We start from the raw sequence: 24,182 nt of genomic DNA on the forward strand, positions 1-24,182 counted from the left end.
GATGCTCTGTGCACGGGTGCGTGCGTGAGCGGCGGACATAATTACAGGTATTATCTCCTCAAGCTTGATTTGTGCTTCGCTCTGTCTGAATACGCCGGAACGCAGAAAGGAACATTTTATCAATAAATGATACTCCGTTGATGATACTGGTAATAACGCGGCATGGCTGTTTATGCTGATGCCTGATTTATTTTATTTATTTCATTTTATTCATTTTCATTTTTTTTTTGCCCTCTCTGCAGTGAACAGCGATAATATTGAAAGCCCAGAGGAGGGAGCGGCGCAGACAGACTGACATGTTTAACTTAAAAAAAAAAAAAAAAGGATAGAAAATGAAGACTGTGGCACAGTGGCCTGCTGAGCGCACGTGCGCACGCCGTACACACTCACACAAACACACATTCACACACACACACATACATACACACCGCTCCAAGGCCGGGTTGCAGGCGTGAAAAAAGCTGTTGGGCATCAGTTAATGGAAAACTGTAAATTCGAGGCATCCGTTTTAAAGACAGCAGCAGGAGAACACTTATTTATTTATCTATGTATTCATTCATTTTTTTTAATCCAACTTCAATTTTCCTCTACAGTGGTTTTACTCAGATTGTAAATGCAAGCGAACTCAGCCAGCAGTCAACACGGCTGGATTTATTAAGGTTGTGGAAAGCTGGCTATCAGTGGGAGATAACCAACATGTAGAGCTCGCTTCACTGGAATAACTTCTATAAGCATGTATGTAAATGCATCTGCTGCTTTTCATCTGATGTCGCTCGTGCGTTGGGCGTTGGTTGCGGCCATGACATCACAGCAGGGTTTTATCTGTGGCGGCTGACAAGCAGCACCGTCCGTATGAAGCTCATCTTTTCTCCCCGTGAATCTCATTTCGATGGTGTTGTGTCTTCGTGAGCGGCTGACAAGCGTTAACGCGATGCCGTTCCGCGCGCGATTGTTCTGTTTTTTTTGTTTTTTTTCCTCCCCAGCTTGTGACGAAACAGATTGAAATGTTAGATGGCAATGACAGCGGGGATCACAAGGGCAGTTTGCATTGGATCAGGTGACCTGCTGGTTGGAACTAGAATTGCATGTAGTGATGTGTTAGTTTGAACTCCTCACATGAAAATGTTCAACCAACTAGAGATTAAATTATAAAAGAAAATTAAATCCAATTAGTGTTTCTGATCCAACATCACAGTGGTTTTGCATTGGTGGGTCATCGAACCCCTTGGTGGACAGAGCCGGGAGATAAAATCAGGGTCTGTGGCTCAGCTGGTAGAGCAGGTGTCCCTCCGGTCTGAAGGCAGGCAGTTCATTTTCCAGCTTCTCCAGTCTGCATGCTGAAGGGTCCTTGGGTAAGACTCTAAACCCCCAGTCAGACTGGTTAGTGCCTTGCATGGTAACCCTGCCAACATTGGTGCGCACGAGTATGTGTGAATGGGTCAATGTAATCCCATGTGGGGCGCTCTGAAATGGCAAGGTGATGAAAGCACAACATAAGTGGAGACAGTGATTATTTTTTTTATTTTTAATGCAAAATAATTTTCTCCAATTTGCGAAGAACTAGCAGCAATTTAGAAACTCATTCCACTTTCAACAAAAAAATATAAATAAAAAATATATAATACATACATATATAAGTATATATATATACATATATATATATATACATATATACACATATATATGTATATATATACATATATGTGTGTATATATAATACATACATATATATATATGTATGTATTATATATTTCTTTTTTATTTGCACGAGTTACTTTTCAATGACAAAACTTGAAAAAAATTAAATTTGAATAAAAGTTTTTTAAAATAGAAAAATCCAAATGGATAACTGGTTGGCTTTTGCATGCATTGAAGTAAGATGAAACTTTTTCTCATTTTCATTGTTGTTTCATTGTTTTTTGGAATTGACAAGGAACTCACCTGTAGAATTGACATAAAAGACAGACTCTTTTATGAATCCAGACTCTTCATTGACATTTAAAAAATAAAAAATCTGAAAATTAGCCATAAAACAAGATGTTTCATATGTTTTTTTTGTTTTTTTTTTCCAGTAGTCATCTTATCTTTTACTTCAAAGTCAAGGTTTGCTGAAGTACAACTTAATTTCAACTAGGTTTGACCCGTGAAACTCGTTTAAGTCAAACTTGTGTAGGTTGGTTGCAAGTACATCTAAGGTTAGCTCCGCCTGAAGTCTGACTTGCTGCATCCACTACAGACCCCCCCCCCCCCCCCCCACACCTACTCTGTGGAGCTGCTGCTCCTGGGGGGTTTGAATGTGCTGCAGTTTGTCCTTCCTGGTTCTCAGGCTGAAAGATTCAGGCCACTTTCAGCTTTCTTTACACAACTGAGGCTGAAGGGCAGGAGAACATCCTGTGCGAGGCGGAGCCTCCGCTCTGAGTTGAGAGAAGGTTTTCAAAATAAAGGCACAGAAACTTCTGTCCCTGGTCTGTGCTCGAACCCTGTTATAACACACACCTTGAATAGACTTTATCTCAATGGTACAGTTTGTTTTTAACACGACTGCTAGTTTTTTTTTTTTTAAGTTTGAGCAAGAATTTAAGATAATTGCTTGAAACTGAAGTTTTTGCCCCCTTGTGGGCAACATCTTGCTAATTGGAATGAATGACTGATGGTTGTGTGTCTCAAATGTGGCCCTGCGATTGACTGGTTCCCTGTCCAGGGTGAACCCCATCTCTTACCCAATGAAAGCTAGGATATGCTCCAGCCCACTCAGCGACCTTAGATAGATAGTGAATAAATGAATGAATTGATTAATATTCCTCTACTTGTTGACCATTCCCCGCTAAGCTTGTTGATATTTTTCCTGAATATTACAAATATTTTACATTTCATCTGATTCTTTTTTCTTCCTGATGTGTTGATGATCTTCTGTATCACACCAACCTGTCCACTATGCCTCATGTTGTCTTTTAGTTGTTGAGGAAACAAACCTCACCAGATTTCATATAAAAATGTACGGAACGTCAGCCAACAACTTCTCAAGTGAAGTTTCTGCAAATCATATGCGATCTGTTAACTCTGAGCCGCTGAGGTCAAATCCAGAGTGACACAAACATTCCCCACCTGAAACGGTGAGGTTAAGGTTTACGGCCATGTCACTCGATATTTTGGGCGTCACCTCCCGCAAACTTCTCAGGGCCAGACTGCAAATAAAAGCGTTTCGTTAACTTAATTTTTTTTTTTGTCTTTTGTTCAGATTTTTTTGAAACTCAACATACAGGGACGGGTGTAATTTTTGGGTAATTTTTTCCACATTTTTGCATTCTTGTATAAAATAGCTCTCCTTTTTTTTCGCCAAAATTTTTCTTGTGATTTCTTGCTACGTTCTTCATAATGATTAATAAATCACTCCCAGATTTATTTGAATTATTTTTATACATTTTTTAAATCATTATGCACCTTGAGTTTCTGCTGATCAGTTTTACAGTTTTTTTATTAAATTGTTTTTATTTTTATTATTTTTTTACACATCTTTTAATTTTCAATTTATTTGCAATTTAAAAATGGATTGACTTGCCAAATTATGTTTGCAATAAATCACAAGATCCCACTTGTAAATAATTGTTTAAGACCCTTCGCATCCATTTTTGTGGTCTTACCAGCCTGCGTGTGTGAGTGTGTGTGCGTGTTCGAGTGTGTGGGACAGAATCCTATCAGCTGCTTGTTTTTACAATAGAGCTCTCAGCTCACAAAGACTTCTAATGGAACGACTAGGTGGAGAAAGCAGCTCTCACCCTGTCAGTGGCGGCACTTTACCCCCTTCATCCCCCTCAACACACACACACACACACACATACACACACACACACACACACACACACACACACACACACACACACACACACACACAACCCTCTCCATCTCCTCTTCAAGCCTTTGCACTCCTGCTCTGCTTTGATGCCGCTAATCAGCCTCTCCATCTCTTTATAGATGATTAGCTGATTTTAATTACAAAGACGACTTGTTTGATGTCTTTTGTGATGTTTCTCTCTCCAACTTCCTATAGCTTTTACCCACCCTTTCCCCTCCACACACACCCACAGTCACACAGCCACACACATACACACAGCTACAAGGTGAAGTAGGCGGTGACACGTGTGATTATAAATACCTGCCGGGGAGGGGATGGGGGGGGGGGTCATAGCAGACAAGGCTGTGAAAAAGAACCCCAGGCCGGGCAAGTAGGCCGCAGCTGGGAGTTTGGAACTTCCCCCCTCCACTCCCACACACCCCTCAGGGAAATGGCTACTGAAAGCTGGAGTAATGCATGGGTGGAGAGATGAAGGGAAGAGACTTTTGGGGGAGGGGGGGGGGTGGTAAAACATGCCACCACCTGGCGCTGGTTTAGCTTCACCACCTGCTGAAGGGTCACGAGAAGAAACTTTCCGATGGCAACGGTATAGGACATTTCTTTCAGCTGGTTGATTTGTACAATGTGAGTTGAGGGGGGGTCAGCATGGTGGGGCAGTGATTTGCACCCTTGTTCCCTTGTTCGATTCCGACTAGGGGACCTTTCTGTGTGGCGTTTGCATGGTTCCACGCACTCCAAAAACACCCAGTTAATTGGAAAAAATTGAGAAAATTGCCCGGAATGAGTGAGTGAGTGAATTATCTGTCTTTGTATGTGGCTCTATGAATGACAGTCCAGGGTGTAACCCAGCTCTCACCCGATGACAGCTGGGATAGGCTGCAGCATCCCCCACCACCCTGAGTGCAGGTTAAGCGGAAGAAGATGGATGGATGAATAGTTGGGAGGGGGTTTAAGGGTAGTCTTCCTGATTGAAGTTTATCGCCTCCCTTTTTTATAAGCTGATTTGGGGACACTTTGTCTTTTGTATTCTTGATTTTTATCTTTTACAGTTTTTACATTTATCTCCAACATAAGTGGAAATTTCTGAATATTTGGAAATAATAAATACATAGGAAAGAATCATAAGGAATACATAACACTGCTAATCGATTAAAAAAGTAATTCACAGGGCCACATGCTAAGACAGACAATTCTCTCAGTCATTCGGGGGGCAATTTTCCCAACTTTTTCCAGTCAACCTTCTGCACGTTTTTGGACTGTGGGAGGAAACAGGAGAACCCAGAGGAAACCCATGCAGACATGTGAAGAACATGCAAACTGAGGCTAAAGCGCTAACCACTATTCATTTTCATTATTATAATATTCATAATCATCATCTTTGTCATTATCATTATTAAAAGGGTTTACACAAGAGAGCATAAAAATCATCTGGAACTAGTAAATGCCTAGTAAAATTATTTTAACCTGGAAACACCTGGACTAGATACCTGCATGGATAAGTAGGTGCTCCTAATGAAATGACAGTGTGTGTGTGTGTGTGTGTGTGTGCGCGTGTGTGCATGGGCGCGCTTCTGCAATGAATGTCCTCTGACAACATGCAGCTGCAGCGTCTCCCCTCTCCTCCCATGAGACGCTCAGCCTGATGCATCACAAATCCAGCTTTAACAACCTCGACACTCGACACAATCTCTTCAGATGAAATTGGTTTTGTCGAGGTCAAGGGTTACGTAGGGTTATGTGTGTTCTGATTGGCTGGGTGTGTGCTGAGCTGTATTACAGCTATCAGAAGTGTAGCGCGATATTTTCTCAATGTAAAGGCCGAAAATTGCCGGCTGCCGGTATGTTTGTGTTTGGGATTTGAGAGGTGGCAAGGCGTCCTGTTGCAGGGAACCACCGTTCAGCCTGTTAGGAGAGAGACACTCCTCTCCTAAGGAAAGGAAACTCAGTTTCAATTTCGGATGACATATCAAATCAAGAGAGGAAGCAGGCTGGGAGACATTAGATCAACTTAATTTGATATATGGCGGCTAATTGTGTGAACATGTTTACGTATATACTGAACATTATACAGGCTTAACAGATTTAGTTGTTTTTTTTTTAAATAAACGGCGTATAGGAGACAATATACATCATTCACACTTAAAAGTCAACATGAACTTTTACTACAAGTTGACACAGACCCTCTATGAGTAACTTTCATCGCATAAGGATTCAGAAAAATAATTTGAGCCAACTATAGTAATAATTTAACAGTAATATTAATAATTATAATAATAATAACAATAATAATAATGGTATAGCAAATCAAACAAAATAATGACAAAAAAATGTTTAAAATAGGCTGTATAGAGCAGGTATATATATATATATATATATATATATTTTTTTTTTTTAATTTTCTTCATTTGTATCATTTTTAAAGAAAAACCAAGTCAAACAAGGTATTTCATTTTTTTTAAATATAATATGATTGTGTTTAGCTAAAAATAAAAAAAGGGTATTATATCCCATTGAATCACTGCAACATATACATCCCAGACTGAGTCCTTGTCTAATAATTCCTCTCTAAGTTCAGGATATTGTAATGGATAATGTTTTCGATAAGTTGGGGTTGAGTTGTTATTCTGATTGTGATTCTAGTTAAACTGTTTGAAGGTTCCCTGTGAAGGGTTTGGATGCAGGAGCAATGCCTCTTCACACCCACGGTTCCCTTTGAGTTTTAAGTTTTCATAACTGAAGATTCTAAAGTGTCCTTAGGCATGGATGAGAAAGTAAATTGTTGGATGTCTCTGCATGTGGCCCTGTGATTGACAACGGGGTAAACCACACCTCTCATTCAGCTTGGATTGGCTCCAACTCACCGCAACCCTTTATGCAGGATAAGCAGAATAGAGCATGAATATATGAATGAAAAAATTCTATGTCTGGTTCTTCTCAAAACCAGACGTAATGATTCATGGCAAGCAAAAAGGAAGAGCCTGTATTTATATTTCCAGGCAAAGTTAGCCACTGAAAACGAAGCAGGTGCAGATTTACCAAAAATGATTTTTATTTCTGAAGTTGTTTGATGAGTTCACATCATAGTCATGCTGGATATATGACATTTGTTTTTCAAAAATCCCTAATTGGCACCGCTTTTAAAAGGGAAAAAACGCAATTCGGCTGTCCTTTCAACATAAATTACACAAATGAAAAAGGTTGAGGCACTCGCAGCAGTTGAAAGGAGATGAAAAGGCCCAATGGTTCACAACATTGTCGTGTCGTGATGTTCCAGATTTCTCCTCGGCAGCTGCGGACATCTGTGCGGCACCCAGTTTGCCAGTTTGGGTGCCAATTTATTACATCCAGTCAAAAAAAATTCACGTTTTGTGAAATGCACGAGCAAATCTGATTCCAAACACAAAATACTCAAACGATGCCGCAGCTTTGTTTTGTTAGAGGTTAAAAAAAGTACGAAGAGAGAAATCGTTATTTATTTTGTCTGTTTTTTTTTTTCATTTTGCGGAGAAACACAATTGTGGTATAAACGCATTAAGGTGTGTAACTGATGTGTTTATTCTTCTGGTAAACGTTGCCTCTGGATCTCCTCTGAGGAAACATTTGAAGTCATTTTCTGTGATTGAGGATCATCGAGGAAAACCCTGACGCTCCCTCCATCTTCATAACAGTGTTATTACTTCTGAGGGGAAAAGGCATTTCTTTTGTGTTCATCACGTTTTAAGCTGATTCCTTAAATACCATATATCCTGAACCTTTCATTTAGTTTCCCGAATGACCTTAAAGGGAGGCTTTTAAAGTGAAAAACCAGCACAGGAATTGTTGCCCTTTGCCAGCAGAGGCTTCACAGCATGGGAACCAAATAGTATTTAACCCTTCAAGTGCCTGGAAGCCCATGTTTCCTACGGATGTCTTAGCTGAGTTCAGCGAAGCAATAATGTCAAAAAAAAGTATATATATATTAAATTCATAACATATTTATTAAAATATATAAAGTGATATATTTAAATTGTTACATATTTTGGTGTCAAATTCCACCTCATTAGAATATAATCTGCCAAAGGTTGTTTTTTTTCTTTAATTTTGCAGCACATTTTTGTCTGGACCTTTAAATAACAGTTTTCTGGTTTCTCATGTTTTAATATTTTCTCACTGTCAAGGTAATGTTGGTATGATAATAATAATAATTCCCGTGGCCCTGAGTGCAAGATAAGCAGTAGGAGAGGGATGGATAATAATTACAGATTATTATTATTATTATTAGAATTAGATTGATGATAGTTATGTCTTTAAATTGTGTTTCCAAACTTTACTTCTAGATCAGATTCCATCTTCCTCAGTAGAGAAAAATAAACTACAAGTAAGACCTACAAACTTCAGAATGTATACAGAGCGGCTGTTGATGGTCTGCATGGTTAAAGAACAGCAGGACCCTGAGTGCTTGCACTGGAGCAGGACAATCATTCAGAGGCGAACACACACACACCACAACAAGTACGGAGTGTGTTTGCTGTAACGGCGGTGCGGCAGAGTGGGCCTCGCGTCGTGTTATTGTTGCCGTATTGATTTTTCACAGCCGCGTTCCCCTGCCAGACTTATGTAACTGAGACCACAGCCACCGGCTTCGCATCCTGCCTCCTCGCTGCTGACAGGATCAGACACAGCTGCGCAGTGACAAACTGTCAATGCCGGGCCAAACCGAGTGTAAATATTCGTAAGTGCGATAAGGTTTTGTAGGTCACATGTCCGTAAGGTATTTTTTTTCCGATTTTTAATCCGACACATACAAAAGCCTCGGCATAAATGCAGCTTTCTGTTGGTTCATTGTTGTGACTTAGGCACCATCACGTGACTAGTTCATGAAGTTGACCTGCTCTATTCCAAAATGAAATCCAGACTCAACCATATAAATGTTAAAAAAGTTTTTGTTTTTTGTTTTTCGTATTATTTCTCCTCCTTCAATTATTTATTCATGATCTTTTTAATTTTTTTGACAACTGTATCTCATTTTGCTCCAGATATCTTCAAGAATTTCAGATATTTCTTTCAAATCTGCCGTTAAGAATACATTTTTTTGTTGAATTTGCATTGTAAATCATTTTTAAATTAATTCCCTCCGTATTACCTATCATTTTCTCATTTAAAATGGGCAGATTCTCTTTCTTTTAATTATTTATTTTATGTTGTTTCTATTTAATCTTCAAGAGATTTGATGAGTTAAAAAATGTGTTCCTAACTGAAAGAAATAAATGATAGAAGGTAAAAAAATTGAATGAAATGAAAATATCACACACATTTTCATGATATTCTTGATTTTCATTTTGGCTATCTGCTATGGCATCCTGCCATACAGCAGTGTCACATACTATTTTTGTAATTATCTGTTTTTTCCTCTAACTCTGGGAACTAGGTGTTTAGGTTTAACATCCTATTATCAGAGCAAAAAAGGTAAAATATTTAGGGGTGGCTGGTGGCGGTGGGCTCTTATTTTGAAGGAATCTCCTCAATCGACCGTGGCTTGAATTATACCTCATTTGTTCGACACCTCGGACCACAGCGAGCCCAATGAATCCGTGTAGGTCTGATTCTGCTGCTAAACCCGCAGAGACCCTCCGGGACCCTTCATCCCTCCAACAGCCCCCGGCCCTCATTTCATCAGGGTTCTTATCTAATTCACTGTCCCAAACACATCAACCAGGGTAATGAAAAATTCATTGAGTGAGTTACTTTGCGCAATTGAACACATCCATCATCTTCCGGTACTTTGTAATATTGTAAATCAGGAAAGCATCCCAGACTCCGGACCCCTTCACCCACGCCGCCCTGCCTCTCTCTGATGAATATTGACTCCCATTGCGTTTGAGTCATCTGAGCAAATCAAGCTTTTTAAACAGTTAAAATCCGAATCGCCGGCAGGCCGGCAAAGTGTCGGCATTCAGATTTCTCTCAGGGTTTTCATTAAAAAAATCCCCCATCTGATGTTGGTAAGTCCATTACCTGATGACTGGACTTGGCTAAATTTTACTTCTTCTGGGCAGTGTGGATTTCTCTGCTTGAGCCCACTATTTGACATCTCCGCTGCCTTCTAGATTAACCTTTATGGCCCTAATAAATGCGCTATATTCACATCAAAGGGATTGGAAGGGGGACATGGGGCCCACCCGCAGTAATGGTGCCTGTCCACTCCAAAATTATGCTCCGCTTTGTCTTTTTAATTAAACTCGAGTGCAGTTAGGCGGCTGTTTGACCCCTGCTGCCCCCTCTTTACGGGGGGAGCCGCAGGTCATTTCCATGCATATATTAATATCCTTTCTCCTCCTGGCGAGGCTTTGCAGATTAAGGGAGGTTTGGCTCTGTTTTTTTTTTAATCCGCTCTTTGATCAAGGAAGAGACAATGTGTTTTTGGGCTTTAGTATCATGGTAAAGGTTTGACATGTTCGCGTGTTTGCCATATTCGCCGGAATTTAAAATTTTGGGGAACATTAAAAAAAAAAAAATATATATATCCTTGTAAAATCATCACTTTGACAATCACTACTTCCAAAAGTTTTCAACCTTTTTTTTTCCTTAATGTTGCATTTCTTTTGCAAGGAGATAAGAATTAAATTATAAATTTCCGTTTACTCAATATTTTTCTTTTTTTTTTTTTAAATAAATCAGCCTCTTCGGTCTGAAAGCAAATGTGATTTTTTTTTTTCTTCCATTGAGCTCCTTTTTTTTAATCTGATGTTATTCGAAACTCTGAGAATGCTCCAATTAGCCCCCGTTTTCATATTCTTTATATTCTTAGCGTTCAAAGGCCCTGATGATGTCACACCGAAGCGCATTTCAATTCGAAATAACCAAAATCCTTCCTGCTGCTCTGATGATTGTGTTGCGGTTCTAAAGGACCCTGTTCTGTTGTGTCTGTCTAGAACCGTCTCCCGCCACATATTTGGCCGCAGCCTCGCCTCCGCAGGCATGTGAGAGCGTGATAACACCCCATCCACGTCCACCCCTCGCCCACCGCCCCTCCCTCGGACAACGCGGGGTTTTTTTGGCTTCTGCCACTCTTGTTTTGTTGGAGATGTGTTTGCAAACTAGCCACAGCCTTCAACCTCTGTGTCGTCGAACGCCTCATCTGGGACACAACAAGCTCCACATCTCTGCTTTTTAACTGCTGATGTTCATTTGCTGAGTGACAATAGCAGATGTGTTTGGCGGCATTTTTTTTTTTTTTTTTTTTTTTTTTCGTGGGTGGAGTGGGGGTAGGGGGGGGGTGCAGAGCCAGCCATGCATGACTAATGGGCTGCCAGGGACGATGAAGACAGACGAGGGGCTGGCATGGTGCCCGGGATGGGATGGAGGGAAAGAATGGTGGATGAAAAAGGGAGATTGAAAGAAAGAAAGAAAGCACCTGTTAGCGAGGTGCTGCCCCTCTTTGGTAACCTTTGACCCTGGAGTGTGACGTGCAGGTGTCTGTGCAAACACAGGGTTTCGTGATCTATTCGGATCCCTTCGGGGCCGCAGAGACCCTGGTCTGGGATCAGCTGATCAGGTTCATAGTAGAAAGAGAAACCCCCCCCACAAACACACACTCACAGGTCCAGGCAAACACTTTTTCCAAGCATATTGCTCAAATAATGAGTTTGAGTGCAGTTTCCAATAAATTGTACTTATTTTTATGTATCACTACTTTATATATCCATTGACCTACATTTTCCAGGGGTATATTGTACTTTCCTCTGCATTGCGGTTGAAAACTTTAATTATTTTTCTCTTATATATTCCAGCAGTGTTCCGTGACCCTCTGTATATTGAGTGCATTTTTTTTTTTATATTTTGTATGTTTTGTACTTTTACATTGCTTAAGTAAATCACCTAAGTACTTTTTTTACTGTTGCTTTGTTATGCCACGGCGCTTCCAGCTACGTTTCATCAACATAACAGTGTGAGTAGTAATCTCAGAGCAAGAAAGAGAAAAAAAGTGGAATCGCAAACTTGAACCAGAAAGGTTTTTTTCCTCTGAAAACGGACTATTCAGTTGGAGGCCCCTCAGCCAGATCTGCCCACGCGAGGCAACTGGACCGGCAAATATGAATTAGCTCCGATAAAATCTCAGGCTAAATGCTCCACTTTCCTGCATCGCACGCATCAAGCGTCCTCCTGATGATTTATAGACCCGCTGAGGAACAACTTTGTCTGTGGAGCTGAAAGATCTCAGGCCTGAAAGCGATGAGATTGGCAAAGGACCGGCTCCGTGCGAGGTGTAAAGCAGCTGATGATGTCACCTGACCAGGTGTTGCCATGGAACTGAAAGCATAGAATTGGAACCCTTCAACCTTCTGGAGCTTAGCATTTTGTATGGATGCACTGATGTTTCCAGACTCGGTTTGCAAAGATAGCGGCATATGCGATCTGGTGTTTCTGATCTGTATGTGTGTGTGTGTGTGTGTGTGTGTGTGTGTGCCCGTGCTTGCAGATGCTGGCGTGGTTATGGATACCGTGGATTGTGTGGATTATGAACTCGCTCGTAGGCATAGATGGAACGGTGTTTGGAGGTGGCAGTGTGTGCTGGCATGGCCCCGGGTGTGACATTGTATTTCCGCAGGTGTGTCGCATGACATGAGTGACTGTGCCACCCCACAAAATCAGACGCTTGACGGGTGTCTTAGTCGACTGCTTACACACACCAGAGTCAACAAAGGCTCTATGGACTCTCTTCGACCTGATTAGTAGATAACCAAGATGTCACCTATCTCACAAAATGCAATTTTGTTTAGCATTCCCTTTATTTTGCACAGTCAAAGGTGTGTTTTGATCCTTCCTGCTGTCAAGACCCTCCTAAATGACATAAAGTTGCCCACATTAACCTCTGGAAAAGAACTAACAACTGCTATTTTTTCCAACCATCCAATAACCAACCAGAGTGCATTGCTCAGACAATGAATGGGGAACAGTTGAATTAGTGGTCGTGTATCTTGAACATGTGTATGTGTGTGTTTCACACCTTTGCTTAATAAGGCTTTTATGGAGATGGCGGGGTTGGTGGGGGTGGGGAGGTGTGCAGGAGAGGAAGACGTTGAGAATGAGATTCTAGCTACAGCTGTTAAAACAGTTGAGGGGGGGTGCTGGTGTTGAAAACAGCATTTCTGGCTGCTGATTGGTCGGTGTCAGCCTCACTTACAGGCGTTATTTGAATGGTTTAAGCAGAGCTGCGAGGCCTGCACTGAACCCCTGAGCGACTTCTCAATTAGTGGGCGGCCTAGCGGAACTGCCAGACACTATTGTGCACACCCCCTCTAAGACACACGCACACACACACACACACACACACACACACACACACACACACACACACACACACACAGACACTCAGATCCTGATCTTCCAGTGATCACACTGTGGTCAAGTCAGGAGAACATACTAGCTATAACAAGCCTTTTATTTACCATCATTTGCAAGAGCTGAGCCCAAAACGCGTTATCGGGCCCTCGTTGTTTTCAGAGTCAAAGCTTTGAGGCCGGCATGTGATGTGTTTGATGTCGCTCTCTCTCCCATGATACCCGGGATGTGATGCTTTGTAACAGGACAAACCTGAATCTCCCCGATAACGCTATCCCTCACACACATACACTCATACACACACACACACAGAGACACACACTCACATCAAGGAAGCGAAGAGCCCAGCTCTCCTTAACGGAGATCGGGCAAGTCGTAGCGACGCCGCTACGCCTGTGTGAAATGAGATGTAAATGCGGCAATTTAAACAGTCTGATTTATTCATGAGGAAGCCAAAAGAAAGACAAGAATGCTAATGCTAAGCGCACGGCGGCTTTGCCCTTGGCCAGGGCACATCGACAAACAAGTCACTCAACAAAGGAATTAACACCTTCATTAAGTTACCTGACGGCGTTGGCATATCCACTGTCCGGCTTCTCTACAGCCCATGTAAAATCTGCTACATGAGGCGGCTAATGCGTCCCACTCAGGGAAATACACTCCTGTGTGTTTTTTTTAAAAGTCTCAAGATGTTTGTCCAACCCCTTGAAAATGACAACTGTAAGGAGGAATCAGCCAGGTGAAAATCACTCACAGACTCATTACTGGGAAGACGTGCGATCTATAATTGTTTTTGTTTTTTTTAAAAAAGAATCAATGTGTTGCCGAGGTCACAAGCCGCTGTGTATCCAAGCGCACGGTGGCGAGGACGCAAACAGCGGGTGGGAGTTATACGGCTCCATTGATCGCACCTAATGGCGCTTTTCTTTCCCGCGTATGCTTTTTAATCTGCGAAATGCTAAAGAAGCAATCAAAGCAAATCTGCAGTTGGCCGTCAGCGCACCGTCCATGTGTCAGTCACCACCACTGCATTAAGGGAACGGCCTGATCAATGGCTGGGAGGGCTGCAACACGGGGTGGGAGGTTGATGGAGCGGCACAAAATCACCCCCTTGGCCGAATTGAGAACATGTCATACGAAGCAACCGGCAGAAGCGCTGAAAATAATCTAGTATACCGAACGGATATGAACACTTTATGCTAATGAAGATGAAATCGGACAAAAAGTAAAAAAAAAAATATCAATCACCGCCCAGACAGCAGCCAGGGGGCTGGCCTGGGCTCCATGTGTTCCTGTACAAACCAGAATTGGTTCAGATGAGGATAAATCATTCCAATAATCTCAGCGTTTACCAGGTCAACATTGGCTGAGTGAGGCATTAAGGACAAATTGAAACTGATTAAACAGAGATGACTTCAAACTACCTCCAGAAAAGTTGTTTTCGAAAAAATTGGTCTTTTTCAGTGTAGCGACTTCACTTCACTGTGGAAGCTGCGTAGCTCTTAAAGAAAATTACAGTGGAATGAGCTGAGCTTGAAATAACGGCATCTTTGACACATTACAACTTTAATACAACATTATCATAATCAGTAATTATGCTTTTACTTCCGATGAAGACTCACCCATAACTTTGACCCCGTTTATCGCTATACCGTCATTGGATAACCCAGTCCACAGCCTATAATCTGAGAAGGAACAGGAATGCGGCATCAACTTTCCGTTATTTTCGTAACATGTTAGTTCTCAGCAGAGAAAATATTTAAAAAGAAATATCTAGATCGGGCCCATGTGCTAACAATTATCACTCAGCAAGATCCATGGATCTCTGAACTGATTGCACATGTCGTCGATTCATCGACAATGTGCGCTTCGTTTATTTTCGGCCTGGAAGTTGAGAAGATCAGCCTTCCTCAGATATTTGCTGTCAGAGTATTCTCCTTGAAAAGTATTCCCCATCGTTGTAAAACTAAAACCCCCCTCGCTCTTGTCTGTCACCCCCCTCCCCCGCTCCTCCCACCCCGATGGGCCGGCGCCATGTGCCTCGCGTAGCTTTTAGCTCGCAGTTTGTTGTTGGCGTCTTATAGGTGACAAATTTACACAGCATGGTTATTTTCCTTTTCACTCACCGATTCGAAGTTATGAATCAACTTCTGCGGTGTAAACTCGCTCCGATCGGGCTCTCAACACCTGCTACCTTGCGGGAGAAGAAGCAAGCCTGAATTTTGCAGAAATACATGTGCATTTTCTTTCTGCTGCGAAGAAAAGAGAGAACACAGTAATATGAGATAAAAGGGATTGCTATTGAAAATGTTTCCAACACAAAAGTAATCCCTTTTTTCGGGGGGGACCGGTTGCTTTAAAAGCATTTTGACAGCAAGAACCGGGGTCTAAGTATTGTTCCAGGGCAATCGATTTACCTCCAGAAAAGACACCGCTCGAGGGGGTAGTACTTTCCAGAGATTTGGGAAATTTGTTTTCGGGGCCAGTGGCACTGATCTTTTCTGATTGGCTACTCACGGCATTTTATTTTGCCTACTCTGTTTAAAAAAGACCACAGGCCAATTGTTGGGTTGGTGTTTTTTTTTTTTTTTTCCCGATTAGAGATGAAGTCACAGAAGAAGATTTACACACAATGGATCAACAATGAGCTGCAAGCCAAGCTGAGTTTTTTTTTTGTTTTTTTTTTAATGAAATATAACCTAAATATCCTAAATATTAGATGAGGTCGAAAATCCATAATGACACTTGTCCATACACTCGTACAACAAACAATCTGTCAGACCAGACAATCAGAGCCTGGTGAAAACCCATGCAGACTTTCCATTAATAGCACTCGATATTGGACCAATTCCGGTAATTGTTGTCCCTCGTGAATCATCTGGACCCGGACACACACAAAACGGGGCCTGGATTTAAGAATATTGCAATTAGACGGTCGTCCTTGCGTGGGTTGTATAGTCCTAGCACGACAAGTGGTCTTAATAATGATGCTTTAGTCATGCATTCTTGCTCATGATGTAGCGGTTTTCAAACAGCCCAACTCGGTAAGGAGCGCCTCTCAGACTTTAATGGTTTCACATATTGGGGTTTGGCCAGACCCAAGGCTTTTTGTAGGCTCTCATTAATTTAATTGGCTGCACTCTGTCCATTCATTAGTAAAATCTCCTTTGTTCCACAGCTTTTCACACATTCTGCCGCGTCGCCATGTTTCTCGCACAATGAGAGGCCATTACACCTCTGGAAATGTAGGTGTTCCAGCCGTAATGACTCACTGTGATAAAGACCACTTTTGAAATTTACTGATAAGAACATTTAGATTGCCTTACACGGGGAGGGGGATGTATATTGGGTCATTTACTTTTGTCGCTAATCAGTTTCATTTTTGATTTTCTGGCTAAAAAATCTCAGCCCAGACTCAGCATCCGCGTTGCTTTCAATTACTACTTCGCCTGCCCCGGCCATCTGGTTTGTCGAGTTAGCTGGAATTCGCAGACACATGGCACGCCAGAGGAAAGCTCTTATTTTATTATTTTCTTTTAACTGTTTGTTCAGGTGCAGAACCTGAAAATCCAAAGTCTGCTCTTTCCATTTCAGTGATAACTCTCATTTCTTCATCAATCAATATTTTTAGGGCATCACCTTCAACTATCATATTTCGTATACTGCTGAAAGTTGTATGCGTTCGGTTTGAAAAGTTCCCAGATTAAATCGCACATTAATTTACAACCAGATGTTGGAAAGGATTCCTTGTTTAGAGGCGCAGTGAATATTTGAGCGGTCAGTTAATTAATTTTTCAGTGGAATCAGTTCATCAGAAAACATCATAACTATTCATTTGTTTGTTCATTTCTTTTCACATTATGCAGTCTCTCTCTCTCTTAGGATGAAATGATTCCCAAAATGAATTTGGAATCCGCAATATGATAACAAGACTGTCAGTGATCAATCAAAAGGCAAAAACCTCACGACATTGTCCCTCGCAGATCATCCGAAATATCTTCACGCTGTCAGTTATACCCGTCAGTATATCAATTTCCAGTGTTTGCTCGACATGTCAGTTTAAAATTGAGTGCAGATTCAGGTTTCATTTGTTTGGTTTTTTTTTCATATTGGTATTTTCAAGAAGCATTGTGGCTATTTGAAAGTGTTTCCCACTGAACGGTCTAACCAGCAGCTGAAACCGAATATCAGCGGCCCGCTTGCCTCAGAGCTGCAGTATTGTAAGATTTGTTTTTTTTCAGAAGATTATTTGTCACCCAACTTCCACATCACCGTTACTAATTTGTGGATCTGTCATTGTGTCCAGAGCATGTCAGTGCCCTCTCATTCTGTTATTCCTTATTACGTAGTACTTACGCGATGTAAAGGAGGACATTTTTACAGCGTCGGAAAAAAATGGGCTGATGAACCAATTACGCATAATATCCATGCGGGGCGAGTCCGATTTTATTTATATGACGGCAAATCACAACACAATTGTCTCAAGATATTTTAAATATAGAGCAGGTCTGGACCACACTCTAAAATGATTTACAAAAAACTATCATTCCCCCATGAGCAAGCACTCGGAAAAAAACTGGCTTCTAATTGGCGGAAACCTTGGAATCATACATAATCAATGTGGGCGGCTTTTGGTCTCGATCTGTCAGGGTAATATGGTAGTAGTATGTACTATTCTTTATGTATAATATGGAATGTACAAACTGGTGCTCAGGATGGGCCAACTTGAGGTATCAGAATCTGTATTAGGAGGAAAAACATGGTAGTGTGACATGTAATGTGGCCTCTGAGGAGAAGACGAGGGTTATAAGATGGTATCAGCATGTGAGACCAGAGCGGGAGACACCATGAATATCTTGTTGACAGTGGACTGTTGAGATATTTCCTCTGATATGCAGCTGATGGAATAATATGAAAATGCAATGAATATGAACAGATATCGGTCCTGACAACGGGTGACAATCAGACTGCAGGCAGCGTTTGGAATATTTACGCACAATATACCTTTCCGTGCCAACATGTCAGTCGGCCGGATATCGCCCGATGGGACTTTTTTCCACGCAGGTTTCACGGCCTTATCTTTTATCCGAGTGTGTGTTTTTACTAAGTGATGCAAACTCGACTGTTTTATTGAAGCTTTCACTGACGCAGTGCGTTGTTATTATGCAAGATCAACCCTGACGTTTCCTTATAAATTCCCTTATTTCAAGGGTTCAAATGGCAAACAATGTGATGCAAAGAAAGAGGTGCAGCGGCTTCCACTCAAGTTTCCAGTTTAATGAGATGGCATATAGATGTTAAAAGCTCTGAAAGCACCCTATAATTGTTATGTTGTGCTTGGTAAAGCTTGGCTGCCATTAACCTCCCAATACCACAATTCACTTCACACGTCTAGCAATTACCTCACCAATAATGTCCTAGCACACAAATGCGTGTATCTGAATTTCCTGTAATTAAATTGGGCTTTTCACATGTAATCTGAAAATGCTGAGGGGTCAAACTGGGCGCCAGTAATTGCAAGTGATTGAGTCTGAAGGAGGGTGACACAAACTGGAGGGTCTGTTTCCACCCAGCGCTTAATTGTCCTGATGAGAGGGGTCACATTTCCCGAAGGAGGGGTCAAGAGTGGGCCTTTGTTTTGTTTCGCAAAAGCATATAAGGAATTTCATTGGACGGGGAGGAAAAAAAATGACAAGCCCACGATAACAATATAATTTAGCCTTCATTTGAAGTGCAGCCCTTATTAAAATGAGAGAAATCTGAGCTTCAAAGCTCTTACAGTAGGAATCACTAGTCCATTTCCTTTGGGTGAAACCAATTCAAGGTGATGAATAATCCCTCTAGGTGGGGGTTGGGGGTCTGCATGTTGACAAGATTTCATGATTTGTCAATAGCATATCAGCTAAAAAGTGTTTGTTTATTCGCACATCTCCTTTTAACTTGTCCCTCACCTGGTTGAGAGTGAAGCGTAGCCACGAGAGACAACCGTCAATCCGGAAAAGTCAAAAATTTAGACTATTGATTCTGCCAGCGCTTGCATCAGCTGACACATCCATGTGATCTTTCTTGACACACTAAAATCTATCCTCCGCTTCAAAAATAAACACGGTGCTTGCAGTAACTTCGAAACCCCCAAACCGATCCCTTGTGGCTTCATTTAGTTTCACCGGCATCACGCCATCGCACAGTGACAACATTTTATCGGCTTGCGTCGTATCCTGTGAGTCACCTGGCGTTTTTTTTTTTTTCTTTTCATTGTACAGTCGTACCTAAGTTAATAAGTCCCAAGTCGTGCAAGAGTGGCTTGTAATACAGTTATAAGATGCTCATACAGGCTTTACAAACACTCGCTGGCCTCTTCAGTAGGTTCACCTGAAGAATGCAATGCAGTCGGACTGCAGAGCTCAGCGCTGGATCTGAGTTTGATGAAGCCGATAATGTTTCAGTCTACCAGAAAGGTCATGAAAAGGATTTTCATTTTTAGCCTGAATGTCAAACTGTTCTCTTTGTTTGGTTGTTGCAGTTGCTAAATGGTATTGCAATGGAGGCTTCGGAGAAGCAGGTGTCACCTTGAGCAAAGGTGATGAACGTGTACGTCACTGACAGATGATTATTGATCATCAAATCCGTGCGCCTCAGATCGGCAGGCCCTCCGTTTTCAACCTGACACTCAACAAAAACATTCTCCATACTCACTGCAGCACTCTTTCTGATTTGAAATAATTTCTTAAAAAATATGAATTTAAAAGATAACTGTGGGCTGTTTCTTGATGATATCGCCCCTTTTTTATACTTTCAGTTCAACTTGATGTATAAAAATGGGTGACAATCATTCAAGAAGCTTCATATAAATGAATTGATGATTCAAAAAAATGAAAAAAAAACAAAGTTTGAACATACATATATATATATACACACGTATATATATTGCACACACACACAATACACATATGTATCCATATCTATATGTATATATCTCTCTATATATCTAGATTTATATGGATTTATATCTAGATATAGATTGTTGTTCACAAACTTGATAATCAGCTTCCTTAAACAATTAAAAGGCAGATTTGTTTCCCCATATATACATCTATATAGACATTCCAGTATTTCCATTTTGACTAAAACGCCTGCGTGTTCAGTCGCCCGGACACATTATTTTTTGGACCATCCCCTCCAGTTGAGATTAGTTAAATTAGCTGTGAAGAGCAATGACTCATGGGACTGTGCATGTTTGGTGCAGATAATTGCTGGGCTGGTGTGCCACTGCCTGGCACCCAGCACCACGTAGCAGGTGGGTGCTTGGCGTTGGGGAAGTGCCTATCGAAGAGCACATCTGGCTCCCCTTGGGGGTCAAAAATCTCTCATCGCATCCCTTTTTTTCTGAAATGGACTCAAAAGCCGCGCTGACAGAAAGTCAAGCTGAAATTTTGTTCCTGATTTAAGGGGGGGGGGGGGGGGGGGGGTGGACACAGAAACTCCTGTTTCAAAGGGATTTTGCTTATATTTTGACATCTACAGATGTGTCTGGCAAATGCAGCGCCGCAGAACGCGGCCGCCACCAAGTTTCTGCTCCGCTCACCGACTTTACGGGCTCCTAATGCGGAATGGCAAATGTTTTTCGACCTTCCGGAGAAGTTTCCATCGGAACTAATTAGGAAGTGCACCGCTGCGGCTCCTCCGGCTGACACTTCAGAGGGAATGTTCCAGCGTCGGTCTGCGGTCTCTCAGAAAAGCAAGGCCATAATTCATCATTAGGATATCAGAGTCCAGGTGCAGATGAGAACTGATAGAGCCGGCAGCCAGGCAAGTCGGGGCACTCAAGGAGGAAAATCTTATCCCAGGGACAATTCCCAGGTCACGCCCGCAGTAATTCAAATAATTTTGCCCCTAAAGTTGTTTAATCACTGACAGTCAGACGCAGAGGGGGTGCTCAAATTGATGAACGTGCCGGTTTGATTACATCTGCCAGCCTTAACCATCTCCCCTCCCCCACGTCTCCGACACCTCAGCTCCCATCAAGCCCTTCCCCGATCGCTGGCCAAACCGTATTATTGCACATGAACTCCGAGCTTCATTAGAGTGTTTTCCTCCCCGCAACGTTCGTGCCAGTGGACAAACGCCGGTGATTAAATTTCAAGTGGGACGCCGGCGTGTCGGCGGGCTAGCGCAGATCATCAAATGGACAAAGCACAATCCCATTAAAAAAAAGCCTATGTTGAGATGCAACAAATCATTTGTCTGTTATTAACCCTGAGCCTGTAATTATGCAGATTAGCATAGATTTTCCTTGGGTGCCTGGAAGTGAGATCCAGGGGTTGTTCTCAGCGTGGCAGGCGGACGAGCGAATGGCCATGCATTACTGAACTTGCCACATTCATCATGTTGACTGATGGCACAGAGAGTCGGTCCCCGGGTCCCAGTGGTTAATGTAGTGGGTAATTAACTGTCATTTGCCTAGTAATAGGCCGATGATCAATGGTTTGTGAGGAAACAAATTCTAATCCGGCAGCTGATGAATGCATGCCGAGGCTGGAGCAATTGAAGCGGTGGGAGGGATGCGGGAGACAGGGGATGGTGGGTGGGTGTGGGGTTGGGGCGGATGGGTTGTGAGGAGGGGGGGGAAAGCCACCACTAGAATTTCAAATGATTACTGGAAGCGTTGGTGCAATCAGAACCCTCAGGATCCAACAACCAGCACCAAGTGTTTTTGAACACTTTGCCCCCTCCCTAAAAACCATGTAACAGTGCGAGGACAGCAGTTGATTGACGAAGGGATTGATTGATCCCTGAGATGAACTTTGACAAATATTGCAAGTTCAAACTGATGCTAGTTAAGTGTTGCGAAATAATAGTATTGTAATATTTTGGCAGTTCATTTTGATCTTGAATTATCCGGAGTGATTAACAAATTTGTGTGATACTACTATTCTCATAGCATAGCATATTCACATATTATCACCTAAAACAATTAGGAAAAATGTTTCATATTTAAAAAGATATTTTATTTTGGTCCATAAACCATAAGTTTGATTTTATTCCATTTTAATGTAATTTATTTTGTTTGATTTTATCTTGAGGAGGGTCCTAATCCCTGCTACCTCTTTATTTTGAAGCAACTTGTCTTCTTCACGCAATGTGAAACAACACGTCTTCACAAGAGCCCTTTTTTCATATATGTTAGTTTCTGCATTTCCGTCTCACAGCGTGAAGGTTCAATTCAGATATGGAGCTTCTCTGTGTGGAGTTTGCATTTCCCCATTGTGTGGGTTTCCTCCAGGTTCTCCAGTTTTCTCCCATAATCCAAAAAAGTGCAGGAGGTTCATTGGCAGCTCTAAATCGCCCAGACGTGTGGACGGGAGAGTGAATGGTTGTGTTCTCGTAAATATGGCCCTGAGATCCACTGTCAACCAGTCCGGGGTGAGCCCTGCCTCTCGTCCAATGACAGCTGGGATAGGTTACACCCCCTTGCATTTATCCCCGGTTAAGATTTAATATATCGCCATATACAGTGGAGAGATCAAGTATTTGATACACTAATGATTTTCCAGCTTTTCCCACTTACAAAGTATGTAGTGGTCTGTAATTTTTATCATAGGTACTCTTCAACAGTGAGTGACAGAATCAAAAACAAACATCAAGTAACACACATTGTATGATTTTTAAGTAATTAATTTGCATTTTATTGCATGACATAAGTATTTGATCACCTACCAACCAGTAAGAATTGCGGTTCTCGCTGACCTATTAGTTCTTCTTTAAGAAGCCCTCCTGTTCTCCACTCATTAACTGTATTAGCTGCACCAGTTTGAACTTGTTACCTGTATAAAAGAGACCTGTCCGCCTGTCCACTCACTCAATCAAACAAACTCCAACCTCTCCATAATGGCCAAGACAAGAGAGCTGTTTAAGGAAATCAGGGATAACATTGTAGACCTGCACAAGGCTGGGATGGGCTACAGCACAATAGGCAAGCAGCTTGGTGAGAAGACAACAACTGCGGGCACAATTATTAGAAAATCGAAGAAGATCAAGAAGTTCAATCTCCTGCAGTCTGGGGCTCCATGCAAGATCTCACCTCGCGGGGCATCAATGATCATGAGGAAGGTGAGGGATCAGCCCAGAACTACACGGCTGGACCTGGTCAATGACCTGAAGAGAGCTGGGACCACAGTCTTAAAGAAAACCATTCGTAACACATTACGCTGTCAAAGATTAAAATCCTGCAGCGCACGCAAGCTCCCCCTGCTCAAGCCAGTACAAGTCCAGGCCCATCTGAAGTTTGCCAATGACATCTGGATGATCCAGAGGAGGAATGGAAGAAGGTCATGTGGTCTGATGAGACAAAAAGAGAGCTTTTTGGTCTAAACTTCATTCACTGTGTTTGGAGGAAGAAGTAGAATGAGTACAACCCCAAGAATACCATTCCCACTGTGAAGCATGGAGGTGGAAACATCATTCTTTGGATGCTTTTCTGCTAAGGGGACAGGACGACTATTGAGGGGAGGATGGATGGGGTCATGTATCGCAAGATCTTGGCCAACAACCCCCTTCCCTCAGTAAGATGGGTCGTGGCTTGGTCTTCCTGCATGACAACGACCCAAAACACACAGCCAGGGCAACTAAGGAGTGGCACCGTAAGAAGCATCTCAAGGTCCTGGAGCGGCTTAGCCAGCTTAGAGTCCATATTACCCAGCGACTGCCCCGAAACCTGAAGGATCTAGAGAAGATCTGTATGGAGGAGTGTGCCAAAATCCCTGCTGCAGTGTGTGCAAATCTGGTCACGAACTATAGGAAACGTCTGATCTCTGTAATTGCTAACAAAGGTTTCTGTACCAAATATGAAGTTCTGTTTTTCTGGTGTATCAAATACTTATACCATGCAATAAAATGCAAATTAATTACTTAAAAATAATACAATGTGGTTTTCTGGATTTTTATTTTAGATTCTGTCAGTCAAGGTTGAAGAGTACGTATGATAAAAATTACAGACCTCTACATCCTT

The 24,182-nt window shown here is 42.0% G+C and overlaps 1 protein-coding gene across 4 annotated transcripts in view; it reads left to right on the forward strand.

The window, feature by feature from the left end:
- lmo3 (LIM domain only 3) overlaps nucleotides 1-24,182 on the forward strand; it is a 61,551-nt gene that overhangs the window by 14,134 nt on the left and 23,235 nt on the right. The window lies entirely within an intron of this gene.

This window comes from Fistularia commersonii, chromosome 5, assembly GCF_037954325.1.
Source record: "Fistularia commersonii isolate RoL2024-O1a breed Wild chromosome 5, RoL_Fcom_v1.0, whole genome shotgun sequence".
NCBI classification, from domain to species: Eukaryota; Metazoa; Chordata; class Actinopteri; order Syngnathiformes; family Fistulariidae; genus Fistularia; species Fistularia commersonii.